The sequence below is a fragment of the Cervus elaphus genome, chromosome 13 (genome assembly GCF_910594005.1).
Source record: "Cervus elaphus chromosome 13, mCerEla1.1, whole genome shotgun sequence".
Lineage (NCBI taxonomy): Eukaryota > Metazoa > Chordata > Mammalia > Artiodactyla > Cervidae > Cervus > Cervus elaphus.
In genome coordinates this window covers 8,413,360-8,423,542 of record NC_057827.1, presented here as the reverse complement: position 1 = coordinate 8,423,542, position 10,183 = coordinate 8,413,360, and the positions used below count along the sequence as shown (strand labels likewise).

The window sequence follows — 10,183 nt, the reverse complement described above, 5'->3', positions numbered from 1 at the left end:
AATCTTATACTTGTATATTGTTTGCTGTTCTATTTTCTGTTGTTGTCACACTTTACTTCCACATAGTTAATCAGTCAATTTTTACTTTGTCAGAAACCTACTTTTAAAATTGCAATAAAATGTACATAATATAAAATTTACATTTTGATTCAGTCGGTTAGTCATGTCCAACAATACAACCCCATAGCAGCATGCCAGGCCTACCGGTCCATCATCAACTCCCGGAGCTTGCTCAAACTCATGGCCGTCAAGTCAGTGATGCCATCCAAACATCTCATCCTCTTGTCCCCTTCTTCTCCCGCCTTCAGTTTTTCCCAGCATCAGGGTCTTTTCCAATGAGTCAGTTCTTTGCATAAGGTGACCAAAGTATTGGAATTTCAGCTTCAACATCAGTTCTTCCAATGAACACCCAGGACTTATCTCCTTTAGGATGGACTGGTTGGATCTCCCTGCTGTCCAAGGGGCTCTCAAGAGTCCTCTCTAACACCACAGTTCAAAAGCATCAATTCTTTGGCACTCAGCATTCTTCACGGTCCAACTCTCACATCCAAACATGACTACTGTAAAAACCATAGCCTTGACTAGATGGACCTTTGTCAACAAAGTAATGTCTCTGCTTTTTAACGTGCTGTCTAGGTTGGTCATAGTTTTTCTTCCAAGGAACAAGCATCTTTTAATTTCATGGCTGCAGTCACCATCTGCAGTGATTTTGAAGCCCAAGAAAATAAAGTCTGTCACTGTTTCCATTGTTTCCCCATCTATTTCCCATGTAATGATGGGACTGGATGCCATGATCTTAGTTTTTTGAATGTTGAGCTTTAAACCAGCTTCTTCACTCTATTCTTTCATTTTCATCAAGAAGCTCTGCAGTTCCTTTTAACTTGTTTGTAGTTTCCTTTGCTGTGCAAAAGTTTTTAAGTTTAATTAGGTCCCATTTCTTTATTTTTGTTTTTATTTCCATTACTCTAGGAAGTGGATCATAGAAGATCTTTCTTTGATTTATTTCATCGAGTGTTCTGCCTATTATTTCTTCTAACAGTTTTATAGTTTCTGGTCTTACATTTAGGTCTTTAATACATTTTGAGTTTATATTTGTGTATGGCATTAGGAAATATTCAAATGTCATTCTTTTGCATGTAGCTGTCTAGTTTTTCCAGCATCTCTTATTGAAGAGGCTATCTTTGCCCCATTGCCTCCTTAGTCACAACTAAGGTACCCATAGAGAGTGTGGACTATCTATCTTGTTCTATTGGTCTGTATTTCTGTTTTTTGGTTTTTTTGCCAGTACTGTACTGTCTTGATGACTGTAGCTTTGTAGTATAGTTTGAACTCAGGAAAGTTGATTCCTCCAGCTCCATTCTTATTTCTCAACACGGCTTGACTATTTGGAGACTTTTGTGTATCCATATGAATTGTGAAATTTTTTGTTTTATTTATTTATTTTCATGGAAGCTCTTTTTTTATCCTCATCAACATCGTCCTCACCTCCGAGGCCCTGGCCCATTGTCACCGGTCGCCCCGCTCACCTGATCTAGGCCACATACTGCTTCTTTCGCTTACTCTTCTCCAGCTCTGCAAGTAAAAGTTCCAGTTGCCTCTTGGAGAGGGTGAGCTTGGGCCCCCTGTCCCTCTCGGTCCCGAGTCTGGGGGGCGGCCCTGACCCTCTGGCCCTGCCTTGGGGTCTTCCAGCCTCGGGGGACCCCGGGTCCTCCTCCATCATCCCTGTGTCTTCCCGGGGTCCAGGCAGCCGGGCCATCCGCCCCGGTGCCTCCAGGCCACCGGCCTCCGTGGGTTGCATGTCCACATTGCTGTCCTCTGGGGCTGCTGGGGCCCAGCCGTGGCCGTCAGGACCAGGAGTGGAAGGTTCGCCGAGAGGGGGTCTTCTAAGCTCACGTCCCCTGGACCCCTGGACTTGAGCATGTACAGAGGCCCGACACAGTTCGCGGCACCCAGGGAGCAGCCGTTGAAATGACAGGAGGCGTGGCCACGGGCCTCTTCCCACTCAGTGTCTTAAGGATCTAAAAGCTGACGACAGAAGGGTTTCTGAGCCGGCGAGCGGGGGAATCACGGAGAACACACGCCTTACACGCACAAACAGTTTCTTCCATCATGGACCTTGGCAAATTTTGCACGATCTGCCCTGCAAATAAATCTTCAAAAATGCCTTTGATAAGGGTTTCCCTGGGGGCTCAGTTGGTCAAGAAGCCGATTGCCAAGGCAAGAGATGTGGGTTTGATCCCTGGTTCGGGAAGATTCACATGTCGAGCAGCAGCAAAACTAGGGCAGAAGACCCTGGGCCCTGAGGCCCAGGCTCTGCAACAGGAGAAACTACTGCAGTGAGACGCCCACGCACCGCAACCAGAGTCGCCCCGGCTCCCCACACCTGGAGAGAGCATGCGTGCGGCAATGAAGACCCAGCACAGGCAAAAACATGTTTTAAATTATTTTTTAAATGCGTTTGATAAGGACTTCCCGGGTGGTCCAGTAGCCAAGACTCCGTGCTCCCAATGCAGGGGGCCCAGGTTCAATCCCTGGTCAGGAAACTAGATCCCATGTGCCACATAAGCATTCACATGCCACCACGAAAGATCCCGCATGCTGCAACTAAGACTCAGGGCAGCCACATAAATAAATATTTTTTAGTGCATTTGATAAATATCCCAGAGCCTCCTAAAAGCCCGAGGGTGCCCCACTGTGGGGGTGTCCCAGCCCGAGCCCCATCGTTTAAAGCCCTCCTTCCAGCGCTGGCAGCCCCTGTCCACCACCTCAGTCTGAGCTCATTTTCCTGCTCTGACCCCGGTGAGGGCCTCGCTTGGGCCGGCCCGGGCCCCTGACCTGGGCAGGCTGTGGAGCCTCAGCGCCCACCCCCAACACACTGGGCCACCCAAGGTGCCAGAGGAGGTGGAAATGAGTCTCTAAAATATTCACTGTTTCCAAGGTGCCCGGAGTGGTTCTCAAAGGCTGGCCATGGGCCCTTCAGGGGCAGGCGACACCCCAGGGCAGCCAAAGGCCCCACCCCCCACCTCTACCACTGCCAATGGGGGCTGCAGAGCTTTCTGGACCCTCCTCACACCACCTGGGGACCGAAAGTTCCTGTTCCTTACTCATTCACTCCTGCCCTGGGGCTCTGGCTGGAACGGTCTCTAGGGAAAGCCCAGGTGCCCACGACCAGGGACCACCCCCCGCTGCACGGAGACCTTTCCAGACGGGCTCCACCCGCAAACCAGCAGGCTGATCCGCACGACTCGCCCTGTGAGCACCTCCTCCCTGCTGACCCGTGGCCTCGGTCACACGCACAGAAGGACCCCAGACCGGAGTCAGCAGGGGATCTCCCTGGGGCCCTTTCCCTTGGGTGGTGACAACTCCCGAGAAAGCTCACTTGCTCTTTGGACAGTTGATGTTCATTTATTCCAGAAGGAGAAAATGAACATAAACACCGTAATCTACCAGCAGCTGTAACCATTGCAGATCCAGAAACTGGTCAGAATTGCTGGAATTCACAAAGCAGACACTCACTCTTGTGACCCCACCCCCAGCAGAGCAGTGAGAGTCCCCGAGAGGCCCCAGCCCAGAGCCCCCTGCCCAGGTGTGGGGTCGGGGGTGCTGATGAGGGCCTCATTTGGGGCTCATAAGCCCACAGAATCTTTCCTGGCAAACCAAGAAACGCCTGGCCAGGCCCTCCAGGCACTGGTTCAGGGTAGAAGGACTTAGCAGCACGCCTGCCCTGTTCTCCAGGGGCACCTGGCGTCTTAAACCACCGGGAGGCCAGGGTTACCTACTACACCTGTGTGATCCATGAGAATGAATTTGACTTGACTGAGATTCATTTTGAGATTGACTAATTGTAAACCCATGGTCTCGTCAATCTATCTTCCAGGTAAACTACCCGAAGACTTTTGTTCTTACTTTAAAAAATTGGGAAGAGGAATGAACAACCAATGTAAATGTCACAGTGAAGCTTTTTCTAAAATGTAGCCACACCACTGGGCTGGGCAGAGTTCTTGGAGCAGGCCTGCGACCGCCCTCCTGAGGAAGGTCTGCCTGCAAGGCTGTCCTCGGCCTTGCCTCTGGGAACTTGGACTTGAGGGGGCCCCCAACAGTCCCCAGAGACAGGAGCGGCTGCTGGCTGCCTTGTTCGGGGACGTACCTCTCTCCAGATGCCTTCAACAAAGTCCAGATGATTCTTCCTGTGACTGGCCTTGAGGCAATGGAGCCTGTTTCTCTGCCTCTTCTGGAAGCCGGCCCTGGTGCTGGCCATGAACGCGGCCCGGATACAGCTGCGATGGCCGTTCCGCAGACCAGCCATGGCTCGGGTGCCGGGGGGTGTACCTTTCACTTAATGAGAGGAGAGACCACACACCTCCGTGCTGTTTCATGTCACTTGCTTCCCTCCAGAATCCCGGGGGCCGGAGCCCTAGGCCCTTCTGTTGCCTCCTTCTCCACCTGCCTTCAATCTTTCCCAGCATCAGGGTCTTTTCCAATCAGTCAGCTATTCGCATCAGGTGGCCAAAGTATTGGAGCCTCAGCTTCAGCATCAGTCCTTCCAGTGAATATTCAGGGTTGATTTCCTTCAGGATTAAGTGGTTTCACCTCCTAGCTTCCCAGGGACTCACAAGAGTATTGAGACTCTTCTGTACTTCAGTCAGTTCAGTCGTGTCCGACTCTTTGTAGCTCCATGGACTGCAGCACACCAGGCCTCCCTGTCCATCACCAGCTCCTGGAATTTGCTCAAACTCATGTCCATCGAGTCAGTGATGCCATTCAACCATATCATCCTCTGTCATCCCCTTCTCCTCCCGCCTTCAATCTTTCCCAGCATCTATACTTGGGTTGTAATAAAGACTACATCATTTATTTTGTTCTGACTTTGGCTGGAACTTCAGCTGGCTCCTGTTTGCTTCAGTTGGCTTCAGTTGGCTCCTCTAACAGGACCAACCCAAATTAATTTTGATTTCCAAAAGAATACACCCTGTAAGTTACTTAGGACTCTCTATGGGCTTCCCAGGTGGCACTAGGGGTAAAGAACCCGCCTGCCAATGAAGGAGACATAAGAGATGTGAGTTTGATCCCCGGGTTGGGAACATCCCCTGGAGGAGGACATGGTAACCCATTCCAGTATTCTTGTCTGGAGAGTCCCATGGACAGAGGAGCCTGGTGGGCTACAGTCCATGGGGTCAGAAAGCTGAATTGTGAAACTTTTTGTTTTAGTTCTTTGAAAAATGCCATTGGTAATTTGATAGGGATCACATTGAACCTGTAGATTGCATTTGATATTATAGTCATTTTCACAATACTGATTCTTCTTGCCCAGGAACATGGAATATCTCTCCATCTGTTTATGTCACCTTTGATTTCTTGCATCAATCTCTTATAATTTTCTGAATACAGTTCTTTTGTCTCCTCAGGTAGGTTTATTCCTAGATATTTTGTTCTTTTTTGTTGCAATGATGAATGTGATTGATTCCTTAATTTCTTTTTCTGAGTTTTCATTATTAGTATATAGGAATGAAAGTGATTTCTAAGTATTGACCTTGTGTCCCACGAATTTGCTGAATTCACTGATTAGCTCGTAATTTTCTGACAGTTTCTTTTGGGTTTTCTATGTATAGTATCATGTCATCTGCAAACAGTGAGAGCTTTACTTCTTTGTTGGAGAAGACTCTTGTGAGTCCCTTGGGCTGCAAGGAGATCCAACCAGTAAATCCTAAAGGAAATCAGTCCTGAATATTCATTGGAAGGACTGATGCTGAAGCTGAAGCTCCAGTATTTGGGCCACCTGATGCGAAGAACTGACTCACTGGAAAAGACTCTGATGCTGGGAAAGATTGAAGGCAGGAGGAGAAGGGGATGACAGAAGCCGAGATGGTCGGATGGCATCACTCACTCGATGGACATGCATTTGAGCAGGGTCCGAGAGTTGGTGATAGACAGGGAAACCTGGCATGCTGTAGTCCATGGGGTAGCAAAGAGTCAGATGCAACTAAAAGACTGAACTGACTCCCATCTGGATTTTTTTTTTTAATTTCTTTTTTTTTCTGTAATTACTGTAGTGAGGAATTCCAGAACTATGTTGAATCATGGTGGTGTGAGTGGACACCCTTGTCTTATTCCTTATCTAGGAAGGAATGCTTTTTAGTCACCATTGAGAATAATGTTTGCTGAGGGCTTATCATGTGTGACCTTTACTATGTTGAGTTAGGTTCCTTCTATGTCCGTCTTTTGAAAGATTTTTATTATAAATGGGTGCTGAATTTTGTCAAAGGCTTTTTCTGCATCTACTGAGATGATCATATGGTTTTTACCTTTCAATTTCTTAATATGGTGTATCACAATGATTAATTTACATATATTGAAGAATCCTTGCATCTCTGGCATAAACCCACCTTGATCATGGTATATGAGCTTTCTTTTTAATTAAATTATTTTTTATTGAGGGAAAATTGCTTTACAGAATTTTGCTGTTATCTGTCAAACCTCAACATGAATCAGCCATAGGTATACATATATCCCCTCCCTTCTGAAACTCCCTCCCATCTCCCTCCCCATCCCATCCCTCTAGGTTGACACAGAGCCCCTGTTTGAGTTTCCTGAGCCATACAGCAGATTCCCATTGGCTATCTATTTTACACATGGTAATGGAGGTTTCTATGTTACTCTTTCCATACATCTCACCCTCTCCTCCCCTCTACCCATGTCCATAAGTCTATTCTCTATGTTTGTTTCTCCATTGTTTCCCTATAAATTCTTCAGTACCATTTTTCTAGATTCTGTATATATGTGTTAGAATACAGTATTCATCTTTCTAATTCTGACTCACTTCACTCTGTATGATAGGTTCTAGGTTCATCCACCTCATTGGAACTGACTCAAATGCATTCCTTTTTATGGCTGAGTAATATTCCATTGTGTATATATACCACAACTTCTTTATCCATTCATCTGTTGATGGACATCTAGGTTGCTTCCATGTTCTAGCTATTGTAAATAGTGCTGCAATGAACAATAGGATACGTGCATCTCTTTCAATTTTGGTTTCCTCAGTGTATATGCCTAGGAGTGGAATTGCTGGGTTATATGGTGGCTTTATTCCTAGTTTTTTTTTTTTTTAAAAGGAATCTCCATACCATCTTCCAGAGTGGCTATATCAATTTACATTCCCACCAACAGTGCAAGAGTGTTCCCTTTTGTCCACACCCTCTCCAGAATTTGTAGACTTTTTGATGAGGGCCATTCTGACCAGTATGAGGTGATAACGCATTGTAGTTTTGATTTGCATTTCTCTAATAATGAGCGATGTTGATCATGTTTTCATGTGCTTGTTAGCCATCTGTATGTCTTCTTTGGGGAAATGTCTGTTTAGGTCTTTTTCCCACTTTTTGATAGGGTCGTTTGTTTTTCTTGTATTGAATTGTATGAGCCACTTGTATATTTTGGAAATTAATCCTTTGTCAGTTGTTTATTTGCTATTATTTTCTCCCATTCCAAGGATTTTCTTTTCACCTTGCTTATAGTTTCTTTGCTATGCAAAAGCTTTTAAGTTTAATCAGGTCCCACTTGTTTATGTTTATTTTTATTTCTGTTACTCTAAGAGGTGGGTCATAGAGGATCTTGCTTTGATTTATGTCATCAAGTGTTCTGCCTATGTTTTCCTCTAAGAGTTTTATAGTTTCTGGTCTTACATTTAGGTCTTTAGTCCGTTTTGCGTTTATCTTTGTGTAGTGTTAGGAGGTGTTCTAATTTTGTTCTTTTACATGTAGCTGTCCAGTTTTCTCAGAGCCATTTATTGACGAGGCTATCTTTGCCCCATTGTATGTTCTTGCCTCCTTTGTCAAAAATAAGGTACCCATAGGTGCATGGGTTTATCTCTGGGCTTTCTATCTGTTCCATTGGTCTATATTTCTCTTTTTGTGCCAATACCGTACTTTCTTGATGATTGTAGCTTTGTAGTATAACCCTAAGTCAGGAAGATTGATTCCTCCAGCTCCATTCTTCTTTCTCAAGACTGCTTTGGCTATTCAGGGTCTTTTGTGTTTCCATACGAATTGTGAAATTTTTTGTTCTAGTTCTGTGAAAAATGCCGTTGGTAATTTGATAGGGATCACATTGAATCTGTAGATTGCATTTGGTAGTATAGTCATTTTCACAATATTGATTCATCCTACACAGGAACATGGAATATCCTTCCATCTGTTTATGTCATCTTTGATTTCTTTCATTAGTGTTTTATAATTTTCTGTGTACAGTTCTTTCATCTCCGTAGGTAAGTTCATTCCTAGGTATTTAATTCTTTTTGTGGCAATGGTGAATGGGATTGATTCCTTAATTTCTCTTTCTGATTTTTCATTGTTAGCATATAGAAATGCAAGTGATTTCTGTGTTTTGATTTTGTATCCTGCAACTTTGCTAAATTCACTGATTAGCTCTAGTGATTTTCTGATATTGTCTTTAGGGTTTTCTATGTACAGTATCTTGTCATCTGCAAATAGTGAGAGCTTTACTTCTTTTCTGATCTGGATTCCTTTTATTTCTTTTTCTTCTCTGATTGCTGTAGCTAGGACTTCCAGAACTATGTGAATAATGGTGAAAGTGGATACCCATGTCTTGTTCCTGATCTTAGGGGGAATGCTTTCAGTTTTTCACCATTGAGAATAATGTTTGCTGTAGGCTTATCATATATGGCCTTTACCATGTTGAGGTAGGTCCCTTCTATGCCCATTTGTTGAAGAGTTTTAGTCATAAATGAGTGCTGAATTTTGTCAAAGGCTTTTTGTGAACCTGTTGAGATGATCATATGGTTTTTGTCTTTCTATTTGTTAATATGGTGTATCACATTGATTGATTTCCATATATTGAATCCTTGCATCCCTGGAATAAACCCAACTTGATCATGGTGTATGAGCTTTTTGATGCATTGCTGAATTCTGTTTGCTAAAATTTTGTTGAGGATTTTTGCATCAGTGTTCATCAGTGATATTACCTGTAGTTTTCTTTTTTTTGTGTTGTATTTGTCTGTTTTTGGTATCAGGGTGATGGTGGCCTCATAGAATGAATTTGGAAGTGCTCCTTCCTCTGTAATTTTTTGAAAGAGTTTTAAAAGGAAAGGCATGAGCTCTTCCCTAAATGTTTGATAGAATTCTCCTGTGAAGCCATCTGGTCCTGAGGTTTTGTTTTTTGGGAGATTTTTGATCACAGCTTCAATTACAGTGCTTGTAATTGGGTTATTCATAATTTCCATTTCTTCCTGGTTCAGTCTTTGAAGATTGAACTTTTCTAAGAATATGTCCATTCCTTCCTTGTTATCTATTTTATGGCCATTATAGTTGTTCATGATAGTCTCTTATAATCCTTGTATTTCTGCATTGTCAGTTGTAACCTCTCCTTTTTCATTTCTAATTTTGTTGGTTTGATTCTTCTCTCTTTTTTTCTTGATGAGTCTGGCTGAGGGCTTGTCAGTTTTGTTTATCTTCTCAAAGAACCAGCTTTTAGTTTCATTAATCTTTACTATTGTTTCTTTCCTTTCTTTTGCATTTATTTCTGCTCGGATCTTTATTATTTTTTTCCTTCTACTATTTTTTTTTTTTGGTTATTCTTTTTCCAGTTGCCTTAGGTGTAAAGTTAGGTTGTCTATTCGATCTTTTGTTTCTTGAAATAGGATTTTATTGCAATAAACTTCCTCTTAGAACTGCTTTTGCTGTAGCCCACAGGTTTTGAGTTGTCATGCTCTCATTGTCATTTGTTTCTAGAAATTTTTTGATTTCCTTTCGATTTCTTCAGTAACCTGTTGATTATTTAGAAACGTGTTTAATCTCCATGTGTTTGTGTTTGTTACAGTTTTTTTCTTGTAGATATCTAATCTCATAGCGTTGTGGTCAGAAAAGATGCTTGATATGGTTTCAATCTTCTTAAATTTCCTGAGGTTTGACTTGTGACCCAAGATGTGATCTATTCTGGAGAATGTTCCATGTGCACTTGAAAAGAAGGTGTATTCTTCTGCATTTGGATGGAATGTCCTGAAGATATCAATGAGATCCATCTCATCTAATGTATCATTTAAGACTTGTGTTTCCTTATTAATTTTCTGTTTTGATGATCTGTCCATTGGTGTGAATGGGGTGTTAAAGTCTCCTACTATTATTGTGTTACTGTCAATTTCTCCTTTTATGTCTGTTAGTGTTTGTCTTAT

The 10,183-nt window shown here is 43.4% G+C and overlaps 1 pseudogene; it reads right to left on the bottom strand.

The window, feature by feature from the left end:
* Window positions 1–1,531: 1,531 nt before the first annotated feature.
* On the bottom strand, window positions 1,532–4,306 carry LOC122706383 (annotated as a pseudogene).
* Between the last annotated feature and the right edge of the window lie 5,877 nt (window positions 4,307–10,183).